Below are 26,060 nucleotides of genomic sequence, written 5' to 3' on the forward strand. Positions count from 1 at the left end.
TAAACTGTACGAAAAAAATCTTTTTTAAACGACTTGAAATTATGTAAAAACAATTATATTTTAAAACGTATATGCGAATAATATCATAGTATGTCTTACCGCGTTTAACGGACCGCTCCGCATATAATATCGTATTAATATAATATTATATCTATTCACATCGATATCGGTACAAATATCGCATTTTATTTAATATAAAAATAATGTGTGTTATGTACGTCGAGGGTTGCGCAGAATCCGCGAGTGCCAACGTCGTCGCCGCCACCGTCGCCGCAGATGAACCTTACGTACACAGAGACACACACGAGTGTGTGCGTGCGGCGCGAGCGGACCGGAGCGACGGCAGTCGGTACGCGGACACTAGACACGTTGCGCGCTCGATCCACCACCGGCCACCACCCCGGCGGCGTCGCGCCAGACATCGTGTCGCAGGGTCGAAACGATAAATTAACGTCGCGTTGACAATATATACATTCGTTGTCGCGTCTGGTTAGTATAGTATGCAAATATTATATTATATTATTATGATTTGTATACGACGAAATTCCGTTCTGAAATAATAATAATAATAATGATTACGAAGTATTGAGTATAATATAATATTTGAACATGTAATAATATCATCATATAAATATTATAATATATATAGTTAAAGTCGGCACGTTTCATTACAATATGATAGTGCAATACCGTTAAGCATAGGTCATGACGGGTAGGTAGAGAGAGCTGGTATAGGTATCGTGAAAAGTCGAAGACCATAAAACGTGATATCATATATTTTTAATATCATATTTGTTCTCATTGCGGTCAACAAACGTATTACTCACAACGTCCACTTGATGTATTATCGAAATGCTGTTAATATAATAATATTTAGTTATTAGATGTGTGTGTGTGTGTGTGTATAATATATAGTGATATGTTTTTAATTATTTTTGGCTATCTCTTTCTATCTCTATCACATTTTTGCTATATATATGTATGTATACATATTATATCATAATTCATATCAATATCTGTCACTGTTGTTTTTCGTATCTCATTCTTTATTCTTCTCCTTCTCTACAGTATATTTATAATATAATATTTATATGCATGTTCGTTTTGATATATTTAAATCGGCCGTTTTGGCGAACGAATCACGCGACAACAGCGATGCTGCAGAACAACAGCCATCCGTATTGTCACCGAACGTCATGTCGCGGTCAGCGGGTTGCACGTATACGATTTTAAAATCGAATAACTTACTGTCGGTGAGTGTTTCTGTAATATAATGTTTCGTTATTTTGTTTATTTTTGGTCACGGGCATACCTATTATACGGTAGCTCGTACGATCGCTATTGTATACGAGCGAATCACATTCACATTGTATAACACAATAATTCATGATTTTTTATTCAACTTTTGTCTTGAAAAAAATGCAATAACCATTAGTAATAGCTAAATTAAAGTTTTACACTTTGTTTTCTTACGTGCAGAATTAAAACTAAACAGATGACGATGGAAATATCGTTGTTTTTACAACACAAAACCATCCATCATCCCATTACTTAACATTGGTAAACCCTCGTGGGACATTCTATATTTATTTTATAAAATATAATATATTATAATTAACTGTTTTAAAGCATATATGGTGGTGAAAATCTTTAATTTTTCTTTGAGCTTGATTCCAAATGCTATACCTCTATAAATTACTAAAAATTACATCTCAAAAAAAAAAAAAAATAATAATAATAAATTGAAAATCTACTAGGTATATTATTTCTTATTGAATTTTACTATGATTTAAAATAAAAAAATATTCAATAAATACATACTTTAAAACGATATCTTATCAATAATTGTAAGCCTATAATATATCTTTAAATTTTCGTTTTTCATGTAACGATACTAGTATAAATAATGATAAATTATAGAGCTAGGATTTATTTAGAATATAAAATAGTAAAATATGGATATTCTGCAGGATTTAACTTTGTTAAAATATATACTAAAATATGCAAAATGAATATGAATAAATAAACAATGAAATTAATATAAGTTTTATTTTCATGCAATCATTGTAAATGTGAAACATCGTCTAATTTTAAAATAAATTAAGTAAAAAAATAAATGTTACTGTTTATAAAATAAGCTAATTCGTTTTTTTAGATTACTTTAGAATAAATGCATTTATGTAATTTTTAATACATTTAATTTTATTCGTTTAAGATAAAATCTCTAATTTTATGGAATTTAAATTATTTGTGTAATACTAATAAAAGTGGATAAGTAGGTAACCGGTCTACTGTAGAGTAGATGTAGAGTATACCTCGTAATAATTGAGTAAGTCATATTGTAATGGATGTATTAAATTTGAATTCAATGATAAATCACTTCATACGAAAAATGGTTTCGAGCGGAGAGTATACCGGAAATTATCTGTCAGCCTATATATTCCTAAGCGCATATTTTTTTTATATATAGTAATATATTTTCATATTAGTAATATGATGGGTTGAATTAATTATCACCAAAAATATAATATTTATTGTATTATTGAGTATTTGAATAGTACATATCTATATAATATTTATATCACATAATATTGTTATCAACGTTCGATTCAATAGTTATTTTTTTTTGGTAGGAATAACTTCGTGGTATAAATATGCAATGGCTTAAATTATATATCTAAATATTTTAAAAATATCTATATTTGCGTGTAGTAAGTTATCATAATATCTAGAAACAATTTTACCAAAAATAAGTTTGAATTATATTTATATCATTGAAAAAATTAATATATTCACTAGTATTCCAGTATCTAAAATAGTAACTGCAGCTAATTGTCTATATATTGGGTAATGTCAAAAATAAATAGTATTATTTAAGTTTTACATTTATTCATCATGTTAAAGTATAAAAAAGTAACTAGTTAACTGGCTTTAATATCATTAAAAAAAAAAAAAAAAAAATTGACGTATAAATAATTACTATATTCTTGTGGTTTATTTAACTTCATTGAGAAGGTGAAAGACTGTGTAATTACATTATAATTTAATATAAGAAAGCTGACGGTTTTGAGAAAGGAATGTCTACAGGAAAAAGCTGTTTTCTCGACCATTATTATTTCATAACGTATTTCCCTAGAGACATGGAAATTCCTGAACGAATTTCATTAGCAAAGACCTCACAGGATTCATAACAGGAAAAAAATTATGGGTCAATTTTTGCTCAACAATAATGCAACAAAAACTCTAGTATGATTTTCTTAATTGTGTCTTTCTTATACTTTTAGATGCAAATTACATCGGCTTATGTCAGAGGAGTTTATAAAAGGAAAACGACGTTAGTTGTAGTTTTATTTTTACTTATTATATTGTAGTATTTTTACAAGAAAAAACCCTTAAAGCGAGAAAGTGCATAATAGACTTTTAAAAATTCTACTGTGTGAATCCTACATTTACATATAATACATTTTCTGTCGCATCACAATTTCCGGAATCAGCCAGTCATACGACTACAGACTACACTGTCGCCACTTGAGGTACTAGTTTGCATTCTTTATAATATTTTCTAACCGCCTCTTTAGTGTTTGGTTCATGAAATGTATTCTTAAAATTTTTAAGCTCAAAGCTATATTCAATTATAACTTTAAACGGCGTTTGAACAATTTTTTTTACATTTTCATCAAAACTTAACTCACAGTTTACTATACTAGCTATGACTATTTAAAGTTTAGACAAGATGGAAAATAGCGAAGAAGTAATTTTATCTCTAAGCACATTTTCTATTTATTTGCCTTCGTTTCAAAAGTTTAAATGGGTTTAACTACATAAACTATTTGTTCAACATACATGAACATTTTTAAAAATTATCCTGTACCTACTTTAGTACTGAAATTAAAATCCGCGATTTTAACTAAAATGATTATTTTGCTTTGTTTCTTTATTAAATATTATATTCGGCAGATAAAATTATAAAGTATAACTATATACATACATACTTTATATAACTATAAAAATGTTATAGGCACGAAAATCCATTTTCACAGAGTATATTCATTTTGTACATATTCTGTATTACGGACATCTATGATATTTATATAAATGTATAGTTCATTGATAACCTCTAAATAGTTTTTTGATTTATTTACCTATTTACATTTTTTTTCATAAATCATAATTGCTTTTCAATAACATAATACTATATATAATGAACAAGTAAAATATATTTTCAATTTATATTCTATGAAAACAACGGAAAGTTCATGTGTATGGAATGTGAGCTAAAAAAAAGTATAAAATAACCGATCACGTATCAAAGCGTCTTTGATACATGAACAATACAATGTAAACTTGGCACCATCTATGTCTTTTGTAGTTTTTTAACGCCCAGTTTCTATAAAAAAAATAGTCATTTATTCACATGAAGTTTGAAATAAAAATCATGAAAGCGTAAACTTTTGATCTCACTATATTGAATCGTGATACAATGCCGTTTGTAGTATAGATATTGAGAAATTTAGAATACAATACATTAAATCATTTATTTTGTAACCAATCTGAATGAATTAAATATATTTTATAGAAAAAATATTTAATTAATAAATTAACATTAATATTTTAAAAATTTATATATTTTACCGATATTTTTTTTAAATCAAGTTTATTTAATTTATATAAACCGTTAATAATATGATTAAATTTGCAGTGAAGATTATGAGTAGGTAACATAAACAATTTAAATATTATTATAATCGTGAAGAATAAGCAGGGCCATACTCAAACCGATTTTTTCATGTAATTTTTCTAGTGCTTGATACTAGACATTAAGCCTATTTTTAAGTAGCTAGTGCTTAGAAAAACATTGAAAATCTTCAGGGGTTTCGGCTGTAGCTTAGGTAATGAACCAAAACTACTTTAACTTTTTAGGACTTAGTCATTTATTAACATTGTTTTATTGTATATAAATTAATTATTAGTTTTTGTGTATAATAAGACAATTTTTCTTTTAAAATTTAGCCTAACCTTATATTGAATACAGGGCCCGGAAAGTTTAGTTTACATAGTACCCACCAAAGCCAAGAATATTAGAATATGTGAAATTTGTATTATATTTGGTTTGAATTTGTTTTTAAAACATTATTTGTATAGTATTAATTTTTTAATATAGTTTTGGTAAAATTACGAATTAATGTTTGGTTTAATTTTAAAATAAAACAATTTCTTATATACAATAAACTACTGTTGTCACTTCTGTAAATAAGCCGTCTATAACGTGTAAATCGATGTGTAAAAATGTCAATATTTTGTTTTAAAATTTGGTAGCTACTAGCTATATGTGGTAAATCAGTTCTAATCGTATTAAATTTCTCATTTTTCGGTGAATACTATTAAAATATTTTAATATCTAGGGGGGTCACCAACAGTGAAATATAGTAAGTGTTATACAGGTATACATTTTTGTCAATAGTGAACATTTGAATAAATAAAAAAAAGTTTGCTGAAAGGATTTGAAATTAAATTATTACTGCGTCGAGTCTCCATAAGAAAGTTTTATCGTACGAACAAACTTTTATGATCACATTTTCCAATTGCTGTGCTTTAAACTTTGGTGTAATGTAGATGAATTCGTATGCATTTTTGAAAGTTATGATAGCGGCGAACAGAGGGAATGGAAAAAACACTGTTTATCGAGCACATATTATTTTGTTTAGGCACCCTACTCGTTATTTTTCAATAATCAAAATATATTTAATTCAGTTTTGTTTTTCTAGTTTTCAAACACAACATTTATTCGATTTATATTTTTACCGACTGAAATATGCATGTGATGGATGTGAGATGTGTTGTAGTTGGTGCGTGTTCATCTGTGTAGTGTACGTGTGTCAATGTGTACATTTTACGCATACGTATGTACGACTAATCCTGAAATGTCCTCTGGGATCCGATTAATTTTATTCTTCATTTCCACCACTCTCTGTCGTCTCTTATATAAATAACGCTTTTAGTTTCGAGTCTCCATTTATCTATCGCTCTTTGGATTACGTGCACTGCAAACGATGCTTTACTGTTACACGCGGGTGGCGTTCTATATTACTGTAATTAATTATAGCAAACAATATCTACGTATATAATAATAGTAGTAATAATAATAATTGAAAGAAGCCACCTGCAAACCGTGTTCTGCGAACACGTTTCCCGAAGATCTAAAGGTTGTAATATTGTATATTATGTACAATACTTAGCTATACTAGAATAATAATAATCTTTTAATCTTTTAATCAGCTGGATAAGGATAAAATACCAATATTATAGTATACCTACTTATATTGTATAGCAATTAGTAATTTTTCATTACTAATAACATAGTTGGTACATACACTACAAAGCATATTGTAATCAATGATTTATAAAATACTTCATATTTTGCACAGTTTCATTTGAATACAAAATGTAAAACGTTTTCATATCGAGGTGTGAACTCAAATTAATTTTCTTTGAACACAGAGATTAAAAGCCAGAGACGGTTATTAAATTTCGTCTTGATATTAAGTAATATAAGAATTTTTAATTTATTTTTATTGTGTTTAAAGATACTGTCTAATTTTAATTTGTAATATTTAACTGATATTCTTTATCTTCAAAGAACAAATAATATATCGCATTTATTGGAGTGAATTATTATTAATGTAAAATTTCAGTATCAATTTTTAAAAACGTTTACCATGTAAATATTCAAATTTTACCTCTTTAATAAGAAATAAAATAAACATTAATTTTATCGTTGGTATTTCTTTATTATAATTTTTAACACATATATTTCTTTCGTCTTTGAGGTAGATTGAATATATTTATTCCATTAAACTGTAACCAACCATAAAAACCAATAATAAACGCGTTTTCTTATTAGTACATATTAATATAATATTTTGCATTTATTAAAAAATTTAGTACAATAATACTATTATCCAATCAATGAAATCTATAAAAAGCCAACAACAAAAAAACCAGTGAATTACCTACTTCAATATTGTTCTTTGTTTTATTTAAAAACTATTCATAATATTATTGTGTGGACAATAAACATATTTAATAATTGGTTACAAGAATTACATTTTCATCTATTGGATGATAGGAGAGAATTACATTATTTAATGAAATGACAGCCAATGGGTTAAACTCTTAGTAGTGTTTACACCTAAATTTTAGTCGAATATAAATCTATATATATATATGTATGTTGTGTATATGTGTATGTGTGTGTGTGGTAATGATTTTAAACACATACAAAACCCTCTACTAAGCCTCTAGGGGGTTGTGTCTGTAGGGTTTAGCAAGTTCCCTGTACCATGTACAAAATATACACATAATAAAGCTCATAGGAGCTTAGATTACAACTTTGATTTACCGAATTTTAAAATGGAAACGTGTATTGACTGAAAATGCCTAGCACATTAAAACTACCTCTATTCACTCATAATTATCACCGAAATAGTTGACATAAATAGTTTTGTTTGTAAACAAAAATACAAACATATAGTATCTAATTAGTATTAGTGTATTACGTAAAATATAAACATTCATACAATTTTAAAACCATATAGTAATTTACTTATACATATAATATAGAATTAATCAACACTCTGATCAACAATAATTAGAAATATGATGTAAAACACTCGTTCAAAAGTAAAAAAACAGCGGTTTTGAATATTTGTGTTCATAATACGAACACACTTATTTGTCTGATATCTGAATAAAATATATCGTCTTTTGTTATAGCTATTTGTTTCAAGTTTTATTTCAATGTTATCACGCATCATTAAATTATTATAATGTAATATAATATGACTTAGAGATACTTTTTACAATTATAATTCAAAGTGTAGCAATGAATTTATTATGTATTGATTACACATTGATATGTGTTTTTTTTATTTTTTTTTTATGTGTTTCGTTATATTTTGAAGCAGAAAAAAATACCTTAAATTTCAACTTTAGTATTTTGTTTGGTAAAAAAGTGCATCTAATTAATTCTTTTGGAAATCAAAAGTTAATAATTCCCAATAATTATCTTAATAATTGGGGGAAAAAAAATAGAGAATTTAACTAGAATTTTCACGTAAAGTCTAGGTATTATGAAATGTTCACAAAATATTTTCTAAGCATTTTCTATACATGATAATTTTTTTTTTCAAAAATTGCCGACAAACAATATCTTTTGCTTAATTAAAAAGCAGAAATTGTAATACAAATTTTGTTATAAGTTATAATATTAATTATTAATTACATTTACAAAAAATTAAATGTAGATCCACAATCAATTTTTATGAGTGTTTGAAGTTAGAACATTGACAATTATAAAACATCATAAGATATACTTTATAATATAGGCAGCACAAATGGCATGGTATAAGTTTCATCCAGAATCATTTTTTGTATCTGTGTAATAAGTTATCAATGAATTCATGTTAAACGTATAAAAATTACAATGACGAGATACACTTGACACTTGACAGGTACTGCATGTTAGAACGATTAACTACTTTTTACAATTTTACTTTACGCATTTTCTATTGCCCATAGTAACGGTCATAAATCATTAAATATATCTAAATATATAACTTAACAATTCAACACTAAATAAGATATATGTATTATAAATAGCTATAATTTTGAAATTATTTAATTGCTTGTGTTGTGAACAATTTTAGTATTTTACTATAAATTATATATTATAAATAACTAATAACTAATTAAAATACTTACACATTTAAATATGTCTTTTGATGCTAAATGCAGTAATTATTTTTAAAGATCTATTCTTTATATTGTGGTAATTACCACATGTGATAAAAATTATCGCGTTTGTTATTTAATTTATTAATGTTATGTAAATGTTATAAGCATTATTAAAAAATTGTGTACTGTAGTTTGTTTTTTTTGTTATAATATAAATAATTTATATTATATAGATAATTATTATCTAAAAATGAATGAACATTAAAATATTCATTTAGTATTTTCAGATAGGTACTGTGATTATAATATATAATATTATATACGAATATATAGCAGCTATACATACAAAAAATATCTATTTTCAAGATAATAAATTAATTAAATTAAGCGTACTACAATACCATAGATATTTGAAAAAATATTTATAAATAATTTTTAACATCGAGAAATCAGAAACAAAATACAAATGTAAAATAATTAGTCATTACTTTTGTCTTGTAATTTAAACTAAAAATATAATATAATATGTTTTACCTACTCATATTATAACTTTTGAAATTAATAACACCCATACACTGTAGGTATAGTTTTATAGCCCAGGTAGTAAATTTAAATGACTTTTAATTAACAAAATTTGACAGTGCTATAAAACATAAAGTTTATAATCCATTATAACCGTCATCATCACTAAGGGAAAAGGTATCAAAGCTTTCTATAACAGCAGGAAATGTATTAATGTGAGAGTTTACCATTTTCACATTTTTCGTGAATGTACAAATTCACAAAAACCAATGGTCACAGAAAGGTTTTTGGTCACATTATTTATGTTGTTCTCCACTTCTTATTCAAGTGAAATTAAGTATCCTTAATACTTAAAATATCATGGAGTATAAAGATTTAAAAAAAAATACCCAAAGAAGTCGTTATACTGTGTAGAGGTTTAGAGTTCGCCTCTGTTATGGTTTTATGGATTAATTTCAATTTGAATTCAATTAAATCACAATTCTATACGAAAAACAAAAGAAACATTGTTGATATACTTAACAGTATTAATTTATAAGGATATCTTATTATTTATTAATATATTTACGAGATTTATTTTTATTATTAATGTGATAATCGGTAGGTTAATTTATTAAAAATATTGAATCGATAATAACAGTCTTAAAGATATATTTAAATTATATAAAAATTGCACAATGGTATCTCAGAACTTGTAAGAATATTCGGTAGGTATACTTAGTTTAATTTACCCGAAAATGTAAAAAAAACTCTCTGGGCAGATACAATAGTATATTTGTATGATTAATTTCATAATGCTTGCGGTGGTCTATGTGACCGGAACAGTCCACCGATTTTGATCTGTTTACGAGTCCCGCTGTGTGAGTGATGTATGTTAACTCTTCAACTTCATGTTTGTCGAATAAAACACATTATCATAAAAAATAAAAGACCGCATGTCACCACTCACCGTTCGCTTTGAATTGACTTCTAAGGTGGTCAAAATAAAATAAAATTTGGTCGATTTCGTGACCGGTCGTCTTCTACAAAAATAGTGGAATGAAAAGAGGATGAAAAAAATAAATGGTTGTAATATTAGAGTTCGAAAAATGTAGGTGGCTTTTTATTTTTTATTAGTTTAATATGATGATGATCTACTATAATGTATAATATGTTTCATACTTTATAGAAGTAATAGGTAGGTATCATTTTAATTTTTATTTATTAACTTTTTTATATTATGCTTTTAGGCATTTTTGAATTTATATTATTTTTTTTGATTAATATTTTATTTTATAAAATTGTTATACCATAATTCTGTATTTACAAAAATGTATTGTTTTACCATTTAATATAATATCCACGCGAATGGATTAAATATTTATTTTATTTATGGTATTGGTATAAGACAGTCATACAGATGAGAAATTATATGTCATAGACTTCTGAAAGTGTTTAGCTATTTTTCGTTAATCGTTTCACCATTCTCAAGTACATTTTTAATTTAAATATATATATAATTTTGGAAAAATAAAATTTAATTTAATTTGTTATAAAAGTACTGAAAGTTAAAATTTCTCATTTCACACTGCTTCTATTTAAAAATTTGGGTATTATATGTTTACTTATAATAATTTAGTGTATATGTTTAGGTGAATGTTGAAATTCATTATCACTATTGTCTATTTGATAAATATTGACATAACGACAAATGAAAAATACCAGTGTTCAATAATAATATGTATATATTTTATATTTAAATACAAACAGAGTCAATTATTGACAATTATAAATATTGTTTTTCACTTTAATATTATTTGTTACACACGACAAACTTTCTCAGAATTTTGAGTTGCAAAGTTTAATCTGTCGCTTTTGCAATCATAGTTTGTTGATGAACATTTTGTGATGACGTTATGGCTAGCGCACGATGATACATATACCTAATTTTATGAATCATAAATTCTAGAATAATTATAATTTAGATTATACTTAATTTTAATCCCCATTCTTAAAAGTTCACTACTAGTGGGGCGAGCTTTGAATGAGTAAATGTTAAATTGAATATAAACATAAAAATAATTAAATGAATCAGAAACGCGGTATTGGGGAAAATTTGTAAAGTTAAGCAAACACGAATAATAATGAAAGAACAGAAAAAAGGTATTGAATATTTTATCTGCATAATTCACTGTACTTCAGTCTGATGTAGTAGTATAAAGATCGGTTCATAGTATAGGCGAAAATGAATCACATTGTAAGACTTGTATTTATTTGGTTTCTGGATGTCAGCTTCTGTGTAAGCCTTGTTACCATAGTGGTTTCTGATGAGTGATGACGTATTACCCTTTTAATAGTGGAACTAGGAATTTGCTTTGAGAGAGGATTACATTTTTTACTAGAAAACTGTAAACTTTATGTCTAGGCCAGGATTTAAATGCACTTAAAACCACACAAATGTGATCTGAAAAATAGCTATAAATGACCTTAAAAAATGAATTTTACCACAAAAATGACCTTAAAAATGCCATACCTATATGTTTTTTTTTTTTTTTTATAAAATTTGGTATTTCAATTTGGAATTTATAAATAAGGTATAATTATTATTTATAATTTTATTAAAAAAAAAAAAACTGAAAATGGGAAAAATTGACTTGATGTTACTATGATGTTGACACGTATATGTTTTGGGGCAATATTATTCTTTCTAAGCATACCAAAATGTACATCAAGATTTATGTAAAATTAAAATTCAAAGTTAGTCTATTTTACTTACCAACTAAATTTTGAGCATTGCATTGAACAATAATATATTTTTTAATATGTTCAAACACTTAAGATTTTCTATTATCCGAAAGAATTTGTATAAGTAGTATATTATATTGAACAAATATGCATTAAAAATCTACAATATGACCCAATAATGATAAAAATGCTCTAAAAATGAAAAAAAAACATCGAAATATGCAAAAAAATACAAAATAAATATCTTTATTATAAACAAATCATATCACCCCCCTTCCAAAAAAAAAACCTTGAAGTTTATTAAGGACACAATTATTTATAATATTATAGTTGGACTACTATTAAATTATAAATATTGCAAAATATTAATAAAATTATTCTTCAGGAGAAGATTTATACCCTCATCCAACCCTTAATTATTATTCCCTTGTATCCTTTTTACAATAATTTCTGAACATTCGACGAGTTGGGGCGATGGGTTTTACAGAACAAGTAGGACATTTATGATAGGTACATTCGAAAAGTTATGTTGGATTGTCCTGTTTGTCATAACGTAATTTACTCCGTTTAGAATGGTTTTTTACATTTATTGAGCATAATTAGTTTGAATATGTATGAGTAAAGGTGGTGGAGGATAACGAATACATTGTTGAAATATTTAACCATACTATAGGGTAAAAATATTCTTGTGAAGTGTGACTTGTGGAATCGTAAACGGTTTTACTCAACATTTCTTCAATGTTCGACACAGACCATGGACACTCCATGTGATTATCATGGCAATATGTCCGAAACACACGTATAAGTTCTCTCTAATAATTATAATAATAATAATAAAAATAATCCCCGTCAATAACCTAAATGTCAAAAAAAAGTTGGCGTTTTAGACCACTTAACAATAAAATCGAGCCTATAAAAGAAGTGATATCTACATTGTAGCCAAGTCTAGTCTTTCTTTAGTCAATAACCTCACTTCACTCTTACTCTCGTAAGCAACAATGATCTTTTATTTTTGCTTAGCACTTGGCAAGTTTCTCAATTGGCCTCTTGTGCGCTGTCAACACCTGGCACTGAAACCCAAATACGAACTTCATTTTTCTGTGTAGGAATTTTTTTAATGAGGCATAAACAAACTTGGCATAATGTAAATATTACTATACTTTGTTAGCTTGACTTTGTAGTTGAGTGGTCTTTAACTTGGCTTTTTTTTACTGTTAAGTTTTCGATAATATTATTAAAGGGAACTCAGCACTAATTTTAAGAAAATTGTAATTTTCAGATTTTTTCTATCCATATAACTTTACTAATCTCTGTGTAAACTATTATGTTTCTACCTATATAAGAAATATCTTAACATTTTAATTATGAACCAGTGAGTCAGTAGTAAAAATGAAAACTTTGAAAGTCTCATAGACTCCTTGTTAAAACAGCTTAATATTATGGACTAAATTGTTAACATTATCTTAAGATATTTTGGTTTAATTAATGTTTCAAAATTCAAAAACAATGGAAGCGAGGAATTAGAGATACAAGAGTAAAAAAATAGAGTGAATTGGTTCATATAAAAATACACAGTTTTTGCTTAAACTGAACCTGGAGCACTGCTTCCATGCTCTCACATGTAATAATACTTGATAGTATTTACCGTAAAAATACTCAAAACTAAAGAAATTGGGCGTTTTAAGTGTATAAAATTATCTCTAAAAGCATTGAAATATTCTAAAAACGATATTGTGTCTAAAAAAATTATACGATTATATATTTTTTAATTATAATTAAAATACCAAAAATGTAATTTAGTCGATTTAAGTTAAAAACAGGTTTTTTTAATGGTTTATCTAACTGTTATTATTTTTAAATTGCTTAATCATTTTGAAAATCAAATTTTTTTACTTTTAAGTTTTGATCTCGAAAGTTCAAACTAGATCTAATTGGTTACCGGAAATCTGTTTTAAATATTGAACATTAAAGCGTTTTAATGATAAATATAAATTTCAAAATAAGTTGTTACTTAAATAATACAGTAGTTAAAACAAATAAATTATTATTTGAAATATGCTATTTTGAACACTAAACAAATATAAATATTAATATTGTAAAAACTCGGATTCAGGTTTGGTTAGTAAATAATAATTTATTATTAATAAATATGTATTTAATATATTATAGATAACTATTATTTTGTAATACGTGTTTTATATTAATATTTTATTTAAGTTAAACCATACTTTATATATTATTATTATCAACACTATATGTTTTTGTGATTAAACATTTTATGTAAGAACGAAGCTATACAGTCATACAAATTAATAATGATAAATATTTTTTTTCCTCTTACATACTGAACGAAGACGGTCTGTCAGAGTTTCAGCATTGCCACTAAGAATATTTTATGATTTATTAAATTAGTTTTTTTTAATTTTATTATTATGGAAGATGATATAATTTTTACCAAAAATATTAAATTTATTATATTATTTTTATAATAATATGTATTTATATAATATTATATTGACATATATAATTCAAAATGTAACATGTTTCAGTAAATACCGTAAAAAAATAAAAGTATTTTTATAGTATAAATATCTTCAATAATTTAAAAATTGAATTTTGCGAAATTTAGTAAAATTAATAATAATATAATAAACAAACATAGAAGCTTTAAGTTCCCACGAATGATTTTAAATTATAACAAAATAAGTTATATTATTATTTATGGTTTACAAAATTAAATTCGTCTGAATTTGTGATTAAAATATGTTTTTTTTTTTTAATATAATAAAATATGAAATATTGTATTACTATTGTTATAAGAAGAAATAATTATTTTACGGGTGACTATTGAATGTGAACATTTGAATTTTAAATGCTCATAAAAAATTAATTTTCCTTTCCGGTAGAATTTTTTTCATATATAGTACTGGGAATTTTTAAGTTTGATCCTCTCCAAAGTACTAACAAGATCCAATTTTATTATAAAAACCACCCTCATTTATGAAAATGGAAGCATTTTATTGACAATTTTTGTATATTCATTGACAAAAAAAAATAAATAAAACATCCTTGAAAATCAATACATTCATCACTTCACCCATGATCTAATATATAAAAATAATAAAAATACAAGATATAAGATTGATCATCATTAATACCTAGATAATTATTATACATAAATATTAATGTATCTCCTTAAAAAGTACGCAATAAAAAAAATATCATTCCGATTAGTTTATTAATTGTGAAAGTAATGTTTTTAATTATTTCTTTAAAATACAATCAATTTTATTGCTATATTAATCGTTGTAACATTCAGTTCAATGATGATAATATTCGAAATGATTTATTTTATTTGGTTGACAGTTAAAGAGGGAAAATCCAATGTCAAATGCATTGGGCTTCCACATTTTGATTTGACATATTTGTCAGCCCGTCCGGAAATGAAAGGGTCCTCAGGGTAAGTTTTGGAGTTCAGTATTTTCTTCAATAAATTGAATAACGAATGTAGTTATAGTTTAAAATGTCATAAAGGTTATTAAAAGTAAATATTAATTATCATGCTGGACAAACACAATTAACATATAATTCATTATAATAATACTAGTATGATGAATTGATAATTAATGAAAAATGTATAATTGATTATAAAAATTACCATAACATGGATTTAGATGAATACATTTGACCACAAAATGATTTTTTATATGCAATATTTTATTATATTTACACGTCTTACTATACAAATATAATATATATTTTATTTTATTAATTGTCTTAACTGGATACTTCATTTTAAAATTATCCCCAAAAAATGCACTCATAATTTATTATGGAAATCGAAAATTAAAAAAAAAACAATTTAAGTTCTAATGTTTTTTTTTCAAATAACTTGGAAACTTTTAAAAACTATAAATTTAATTACTATTGACTTTTGGAGTAATTGAAATTTGAGTAGTAACGTTTTATTGTACAGTTAAAGAACTTTCATTGAAAAAAAAAATTAAGTTTGTGATTAATATGTTGATAATTACTGCTGAAAAAAAATCATTTATGTATTTATACAGCTTGTTAATTAAGTTTGGTTTATTTAACTAACTTAACGTATACAAATATACTTTATTTTAACAATTAAAATTTCAAATCATTAGTTATTCTGCTATTCATTCTTGTTTGATTTTAAAATTCACAATTCGTATTTTTAAATCTTAATTAATATCAGTTATATCATTTAAAAAATTATTTCAGTCAAATATTTACGGGCATTCAAAGAAAATAATAAAATATTATTTCCAAACAATGCAATGATGTTACTTCTAGAAACAGCCACTTAATATATTTTTATTTAGTTTTATTCAGTTAGGTTTTGGATCAGTTAATAAATAGTGTTTTGCAAAATCGTAAAATAATATTATCACTAAAATAATTAATTCCAAATACGAATAAATTTGTTCAGCTTAGTTTCAGATTATTTTATTTTATAAATTATATATAACGGGCGATGGAACAATAGTTATTAAATATATAACTAATTTAATTCAATAAACAACTAATTTACATTTATAATCCAGAAAAATAAAAAATAAATAAAATAAAGATTAACAAATTAAACTTAACACATAGTGTAACTGTAACATAATTCAATTACGATCAATATTAAAAATGACTAAAATGTAGGGTCGTCGTTACCCAAATGGACCATACGGTCAAGCGGCTGGTTTCTAACGTAGTTGGTATTATGTACAACTACAAGAACAACAAAGTGAACTCAGGACCTTGTGGAACGAGAAGGAATTCTAAAGTTCACTTTAAACAGCAAAGAAGGAGTATCTATTGAACCATCAATTAACCTGCGTAAGAATACTAATTAGTTTTAACACGCCTGTCAGCTAAGAAAGTAAAACTGAACGCGCGCATAACTGGGTAGTACATAATAGTTATGCGGAGGAAGGTCTATTTTCAGAATTTAAACTACGGATGACAAAAAGCGTTTTTGGACTCGCTTTAAATGGTAAGAATCAACTAACGCAAATGGGTCCCAGAGCACAGATCCAAATAATCAACAAATGTTATAATATAACGTTAAAACTGAAAGTGGAGCTAGAAAATAGGATAAATTGTCTTAAAACCTACCCTTATAAGTATACTAAAACTCCATCTTCTGTGAAATAATTTTCAATATTTAATCCTAATTCCTAAGATTTAATACACACCCTTCTGCTATATTTAAACTTAAAAAGTAATAAAATTATATTAACTTTTTTTAAATTGACGCATGACTAAAATATTGTAGTGGTTTAATCTTAAATATTGTGAACATATTCATACGATGTTCTTAATATATAATAGCGTTAATATATTCAATAAATTTAAGTTTTTATTTTTTTAATATCATATAATTTATTTTTTTTTATTTTATTCGTTTTTGATTTGTAATAAGGCATCAATTATATGCTAGTTTCTAACTTTATTCAATAAATACAAATAATAATAATAATAACAATGCTTATAAGTTATAATATATTTTTATTATTTTAAAATAATAATATTATTATTATATTATATTATTATACTTCAATCTACTTGTACAAAACAAATAAGGAAGTGAAAAGTTATTTTAATAAAATTGATTTATTTAAAATTATAATTCTAAAAAACATTGTTTTTAAATTCTTAAGAATCGAAATTAATCGGTTGTTTTTGCATTATTTTTTCTATCCTTTTTATTGTAGTTTCAAATATGATAAAAGAAATATTGTAAATCAATATTTTTATCATAAAAATTAATTTAAATATTTTCATCGATCAAATTTTTAAATTAATATTGTTATCTTTTTGACATAAATTGTAGGTTGATATTCTATTAGATAAAAGTTAACTTTTAACCACTCTGTACAGTGTTCACACGTATTATTTTTATGGATATAACTGTATGCTACAATGAAAACGGCTATTTTCGATACCACTAAATTATAAGATAACACCAACTCGGTAGAAGGTTGGCTAATGGTTACTCTAACATCTATTTTTCACTTACCCTATACCTTGAAAAATCGAACACAATACGGGAAAAACCCACAACTAATTTCAAATACTATTGGAAAGAAAATGAATTTGAAATGATAAGGCAATATGCCACAAACGAAAACGTCTAGTAAACGAGAGGATTTTCGTCGTAAGCTCTGATCGCCATTAAAGCTACTGGTGGCCATTCAAACCAATGACACCGTTTGTTGATAACTCGTAATCGATAATATACGAGCACATTTCACTTCGACAGTCACTTATTCAAACTCCTTCAACCAAAACGGTTTAGCTTACAAGACTAAAGAAATGAAGAACTTAATACCTACAAAATACCAATTACCAGAGAACGAGACCTCCGATATTGCATACAAAAGCTCTAACCCACCAAAATAAGCAGACTTCCAACGTAACTACAAAAGCTATCACTTAAATCGATTCAATAGCTCAACACTAGCTTCCGTATACTTTCAGTGATGCACATAATAATTCTTCAGCAGTGACGTCGCTCGCCAAAGACAAAGTCTCAGAAAATGACCGGATTTACTAGGTAAACACGTATAGCTATTTAAAGACTTGCGGACCAAATGCCGAGGAATAATACCATCACAATTATTCGACGATCAGTGTATAAAATAGTCAGTTTTAAGGGCTACTTTTTTTAGATTAGCTAAACCCTTAAACCGACTTGCTTATTTAAGTCTATCGTACGGGCTTACTGTGTAGAAAATTGTCACATATTTAACTAGTAACTTCTACGATATTAGCTCCATCCATAATAATTGTAAGCCCCACAGCGTCGTGCCAATTATGGTGGATAATTTTCGGGACTATCATTTATTTAGTTACCATCAGCCAGGACAGTTCTATATGTCTCCTAAATGTGCATATACATTGTATATGTGATTAAATCAATAGAGCATCGGAATACAGTGCGCAGTAGAAAGCAGTACTCCGTTTTAATGAACTGTTAAGTGTTCAAGGCACTGTGTGGATCAGAATAGTAAATCTGTATTCAGTGTTGAGTATTTATTTTGCTTGAAACATTAATTTTTGATATCACTTTAATTTAAGGGTGCACTATTAACATAGTTAGGCTACAAACTCACAGACATTTACTTATATAGCTGGATTATATTATATAATATTTAAGAAAACCACCATCTGAGTATTTTTTTTGTTAAATTATAAACTTGGGCTATTTAATTGCTTAAACAAAATAAAAAGTTCAAAATAATCTGCATTATACAATTTATCTAAACAAATATCACATAAATACTTGAAAAAAAGCTCAATGAATATTTATATTTAACTTGTTAAATCTGGTCAAATATTAAATGAAAATTAACTAACGCACATTTAAATAATAATATGTCCTATACAAATTAATATTCTAAGGAATAAAACATTTATTTACTGTCTTACAACATATAGAACGTTAAATTAATATGTATATTATGTTATATTAATACGTTAGACAAATTAGAACCGTATTTACAATTAGAATATTTTCGAATTGCAAAATGGCAGTTGCACGTATTTTGCACTCAAAATTAAAACGACTATACCTATTATTTGACTGATACTCGTTCATACAAGTCATTCATGTCAGGTAAATGGTATAGGTGTGTTAATAATATATGAAATGATAAATTTATGATATATACAAAATAATGATAGTATAACATATATTATTAATTATTATACTATCAATATTTTGTAAACAACGAATAGTTCTAACATCTAGTTTTAATTGCATATTCAGAAGTGAAATATTTTATGCATAAAAACTGAATTTCGATTGAGAATTCAATTAAATATAAGTGCCTAAATAAAAATTAGATTAGCGGAATTGTGATTAAAATAATTTTATTTTACAATATCATTAATAATTAGGTAAAAAAAATATTTTTAAAAAAAGTCAATACCTTTAGAAACATTGGGTGTACCTGCGTACTAAACTAGATTGTCTTGTATAAATGTATAAAAATACGGTGTAATGTATGAAGATAATAGTATTTTTTTCTCTTAGCCATTGTTAATTTCAACAACATGTTTAGACAATACATAGGTCATAGTGTTACGTAGTAGTGAAAATTTTAAATTTATCAATGTTCATATATTATGTTATTGGTCTTTGAAGTGCATTCAAAAATCATTAAATGCGTGACGAAATGTGTGTTTAATATGTTGATTGTGCGATTTGCGATAGCCATAGACAAAAAAAGTCTGAGCACGTACACGAAATACGACCAAGTTACATCATTGTAGTTTTTCGTCTTGAAAACAAAAGCACATAAATTATTGAAAATTTCGTATATTTACGAGGTTTTTCAGTATATTGTTAACTGACCTTTGGATTTGGTCTTACCCAGCAGAAACTTTTATATATTTTTTTCTTTACTATCCCACGGTCTCTTTTGCTCTCTACCTCTCTGACATTATTTCTCATTCTTTCTCTCTTTTGCGCCGACTTCCTCTCTCATTTGATCTCTCTTTCACTCATCTCTATCTTTCTCATATCTTCCCATATCTACTTCTATCTTTCTCTATCTTTTATTTTTTTTTTTCGCATGGAAGATTGATTTTTCAATTTCATAACAATACTCTGTTGAGAACTGATAATTTTCTTACACACCAATTTGTCATATTTACCGGATGCCATACAGGTTTTCTGCTATCCTTTATAAATCAATGGCTTTGTTGAGATATCTTACTCTTGATTTATGTTTAAATAAACATAATTTTTAGAATTTAAATAACTTCGCTGTACGTAATTTGATACTATTACCAACATAAGAATTTCTAAAAATAAAACGATTAAAAACGATATCACACATTATCAAAGGAATTATATTTAACTATTATAAAGTATATTATGAAATTAAAGTTAATATATTATTATTGATAAACTATGAGTGTGAATATATAATTCATATTTTCAAAAATTAATTTTTATTTTAGCGTGTATACATGACACGTGTATATCAATGTATTGCAATGATAATGCAATATATATTTTAATTAAAGTTAAAAATCTATTTCATGAAGATTCCATCTTACTCAAACATAAAAAAATAAGATTTACAAAACTATAATGAAAAAAATAAGAAAATAATCGATGCTAAATCAAATCCACAGTAAGTGAAATCAAAAACTCGATATATCACACAACCTCAAATTAAAAAGGAAAGAAAATACTACTCTAAATAGATTATGAATTACCATCTGAATAACTCATGTTTCTCAACACCTTATATGACGCCCATAGAGCCAGACCCAAACCCTAACCAAAATCTATTGTTTTCCCTTAAATATAGCATACTTATCAATGACGTATTATAAAAATTTCAATAAAGAAAACTATTGTATATAGCTAATCACTATATAAATATTTAACTAATTGCCTATATATTTAAAATGTATTCACCACATCATCTATAAAATACAAGTATGTAGCTTATAAACATTATAAACATAAACAATTAATTTGGTTGAACGTGGAAATATGTATTGTAATAAAAATATGGTAAAATGAATATTCATTTAATTGAAATAGTAAAACGTAACTTTAATTACAAAATTACTCATAATGTAGGTGCTTATATTATATACAAAAACGTAGGATGTTAAAAACTAAAAACAGCTGCTTAAAGATATTCAAAATTATGAAATAATAAATTTGAAGATGAAAAAAAAGCAAAAAGGGTATAATGGAGTATTATTTCAAGGTGAAGGGAAATGTCATTTCATATTTTATGTATATTTTTCATTGTAAAAAATATCAATAAAATTGTTATTGTTTAGTTAAAAATATAAAAAACCAGATCGAAAATAAAATGTTTTTTTTCTTTTCTAGGATCTAAAGATGCGGTTCATATTGGATACTACAAGAACGAACTAAGAGTAAGTTCTTAATAATTATATTATTATATATATATAATATATTATTATTATATTATTATTATGATCACCGCTATTAACCGTAAATTTGTATTTAAAATAATCAATATTTTAATATACTATATGTATATTAATACATTTAAATAGTTTGAGCTAGGAGCATCTTATTTTATATTGATATCTATAAAAATAGTAGGCACAAATACCAATATAAATGTGACATATTTAATGATATTTATAAACATACATTTCCTAGTCACTTTTGGTAGCACATTATAACAAATACGTATACACGACACTTAAATTTTAATAGTCTAGAGTAATATTACTACGCATAGCTAAATCATTTTACAGTGTTTGTAAGTTTTATAACACGGAAAATAATTCATTAGTTTTTGGTGTATTACACACAATTTTTTTTTTTTTAATTTAAAAACTTATTCATTACACAATGGTTTAACTAAATTAATTAATCAAAGAAAAATATAATATAATAAGTATTTATATGTGTTATTAAAAAACAGCTTCGCTGTTAAACACAGGACTGTTAATAAATACAAATATTGATTCATATTATACCAATTATACCAATATTACACCAAAAATCAAAATGTAATTTGATTCTTTCATATAATTTCAAAATGATACAAACCTAAAAATTTAGTATAGATAATTCAATTCAATTTTTGTCTTCTACTCTTAATTTAACAATTTTATATAATATAGTATATCATAATAATATATAATTTATAAGTCGATAATAATTAAAATGGATGTGGATGGTTAGGTTTGGTGAAAATATAAAATGTAATCTTTTCAAATGTACAATTATATGCGTATGTTTTAAATTAATTTTTAAAAATTCAAATTGTATACATTTTGTATAATTTTCAAAAACTAATTATTTTATCAACCATTATGAAAAGTTAGGTACCTATTTCTTTTAGTGCAAATAATAAACATACAAGTTTTTTAAAAGCGTAAAACCCATATACACATAATAAACGTACATATTCAAATAGTAAAACAATGAAAACAATTTTAATTTTAAACTTAATTATGTTTAACTTATTTTAAATCTTTTTTTCTTCGTTTTTTTTTTAAAAACATCTTAAGTCTATATCATACTATACAATTCATACTTTCGTATTTATTAAAACCACAGTTCAGATTTTATGAACTAGATATTAATTTAATAGCATTATAAAGTAATAATATTCAATGCGTCTGAAGATCTAAAATCCTAAATATTAATAAAGAAGTATTATGTTGATCGATAACCATATGAGTTAAAAAAAAGTTATTTTATTAGAATAAGTATCGTAATAAATTCTTCAATGGGCTATTTATTTTTCATGTTAGTATTTACTATATAATTATTTTATTGCATATCATTGTATACTTATATTAATTGTCCGTTCACCATACCTCACCATAGATTACCTAGACAGTGCCAATATTGTATAGGGAGAAATAGTCAATACATGCATGTATGCTATATTTTTTCAAAATTATTGTTACCAATGTTACCCCTTTGTTGTTAAACTTAACCTAACTTAACTTAACAATCTCTCTCTCTCTCTCTCTCTCTCTTTCTCCACTATCAATGATTATAATATATGGATTAAGTTGTATACTATATATTTTAATAATAATTTTATCAATGTATCTTTTAAAGCTGGTATATGGTACAACCATATAATGATATTATGATTAAGAGTACAAGGCAAAGTTCATCATTTGAAATTTAAATTATACAGTAACAAAATAATGATTATATATTGAGTAGATAAGATACCTATGTAACAATTAATACAAAAATAATCGCCGTTGTAGAATAAAAAAAAACATAGAACTATGTAGACAATAAAAAAAAAATATTCACTAACTTATGAAAGATAATGTACAATATTTTTAAACCTCAATATCACCGTATATTTGATTGACCTACTTGGGAAAGTTTACTATATATATATGTAGGTATTATGATGATAAAAACACTTAAGTAGTCTTTATTAATCATGATACTTGCGGGAGATTTTTTTTTAAGCGATCATCAAAAAATGTTGTAGCTTTGAAAATTATTAATATCTTTCTTTTATGTTGATTTTTTTTTTTATCATGTTCTTTAGTTTCTTAAAAGTTTTCTTTGAGTTCATTAAATCGTTTTAATAATAATACACTGAGGCAAACACATCATTTATACTTATAAATTATACGGAAATGCGGTATATATATATATGACAACAATAATTAACTGTTTTCGATCATACTACGTCATCGCTTTAATATCAAATTAGTTGTCGAACTAAATCTATGCATTTTTGTTTACACATGGTTCGTAATGTTCGTTGACGACTTTATCTGATGATTAGTTTGACACAACATTTCTGTTTCACTGGTGACAAGCATATTTTGATAGCAAATATTAAAAAAAAAAATGTATTTTATTAATGTTTTATATTATAATATAAAATAGGCATATATATGAATTATGAACGTTGTTTTAATGTATAATTAAAAACTACAAGAGTAGATGAAAAATAAAAAATAAATAAACTACAATACAATATTCGAAATATGGTAGCTTTTTAAAAATTAAATATGTATGTAGTACAATTATGTCTCTAAAAATATATTCTTTTAAACAATATTTCTTCTTAAATTATTAAATACAAATTTTCGTCTCCTAAAATCATAAATGTTTTTAAAATATGAATTATTATGATTATTTATATGACATAAACCTTTAAGGTTCTTACTAGCTTAAACACATTTCCAAACAACAATATTAGGTAACTACATTTATTTTGATATCATATATTTATTATTTATATTTTATACATATCTAATAGGGTATGTGCACATAATATGTTTTGAAATATATATTATTATTGATAAAATATTAATACCTATCTGCAGAAACAATTTGAAATAAGCGAGAGGAGCTATAAGAAGAGACCAATTATTCCATATGATGATGAATATTTTAATTACCCTAGAGTGTGGAAGAAATTATTTCGATAGTTATTTACACCATTGTCGTTTTGTACGCTTATTAGATAGGTGCCTACATTAATAATGTGTTTAAAATATAAGGGTAAAACTATTGGATTTGATAGGAGGAGTGCTTTTGTACGGTATTTTATGGATGCATGTTTATGATTTTAGTCTCGTTTCATCGTTTGCTCTGTGTAGTGCTACCACGTCATTGGTGGAGTAAAATACATTATATTAAAGTTGTATTTCAATATATAATTAACTGTCGGCACACTCGATATACGTAACTAAGTATGCTTTCTAAATAAATTAACATCAAAATATGCTTGTATTTCTGCGTTTGATATTAATATTCTATCGCCGATACACTGTTTCAGGTATTGACAACGTTTTATAGTTGCTAATACGTATCATTGTTATGCGGCGTAAAGTTTACGTGTATAATAGATTTACTATTCAGTATTATTCGTAAAATGTTACCATATATATATATATATATATATAATTTCATATTGCATTTGTAATTGCAGATCTTCGGGGTTCTAAGTGATATTAGCAAAACCTCATCACAAATTTATTGTAAATAAGAGATAAACTCGGTTTGATAAAAATATACTCAAGTCCACACACTCGATTAAATTAATTTTGAATGAGTTCATCATTAGTCGACGACCAGAAAAAAATGGTACTGCTATTATATAAGTATGATATCGAACTACCACCAACTCCCACCTCCACAACCGCCACTAAAATATCGCGATTATAGCTGCGGGCCGGTCTTCTGCACACCGTCCAGCGACGTTTGCGGTTGTGCTGCAGGTCGCGGATAGACGGTCGGAAATTCGTTTTTGCATATTTCATGTCCGTTCCGATTCCCTCGGCAGAGTAATCCGAATTTAATATTTTATCCCTCGTCCCGGCTACGCCACCGTCACCGCGCTGTCCACACACCGACCATATAATACGCCGTTGTTCCGCGAACACTGATAAAACATTCTCTCTCTCCTCTCTCCGCCCACGGAGGCTACGGCGGTACGTCGGCCCGCCGTTAATTCGTATACATGTATACATTACACGAGTAGGTACACGCGTTCCTCGTGCGCACATCAATTATTCACGTAAACCTCGAATTTTCACTATTAATATTCGCGACC

At 25.8% G+C, this 26,060-nt stretch overlaps 1 protein-coding gene across 4 annotated transcripts in view; it reads left to right on the plus strand.

Annotated features, from left to right (window-relative positions):
* The first annotated feature begins 294 nt into the window (after window positions 1–294).
* Window positions 295–26,060, plus strand: part of LOC132932479 (uncharacterized) — a 106,609-nt gene continuing 80,843 nt past the window's right edge. Inside the window, exons 1-4 of one of the 4 annotated variants that reach the window (XM_060998871.1) lie at window positions 295–489; window positions 1,154–1,253; window positions 15,346–15,439; window positions 21,863–21,909. The gene's annotated coding sequence lies outside the window, so the exon portion shown is untranslated. The remainder of the gene's footprint in view (window positions 490–1,153; window positions 1,254–15,345; window positions 15,440–21,862; window positions 21,910–26,060) is intronic. The other 3 variants (XM_060998870.1, XM_060998873.1, XM_060998872.1) reach the window with 3 other exon arrangements.

This window comes from Rhopalosiphum padi, chromosome 1 (assembly GCF_020882245.1).
Source record: "Rhopalosiphum padi isolate XX-2018 chromosome 1, ASM2088224v1, whole genome shotgun sequence".
NCBI classification, from domain to species: domain Eukaryota; kingdom Metazoa; phylum Arthropoda; class Insecta; order Hemiptera; family Aphididae; genus Rhopalosiphum; species Rhopalosiphum padi.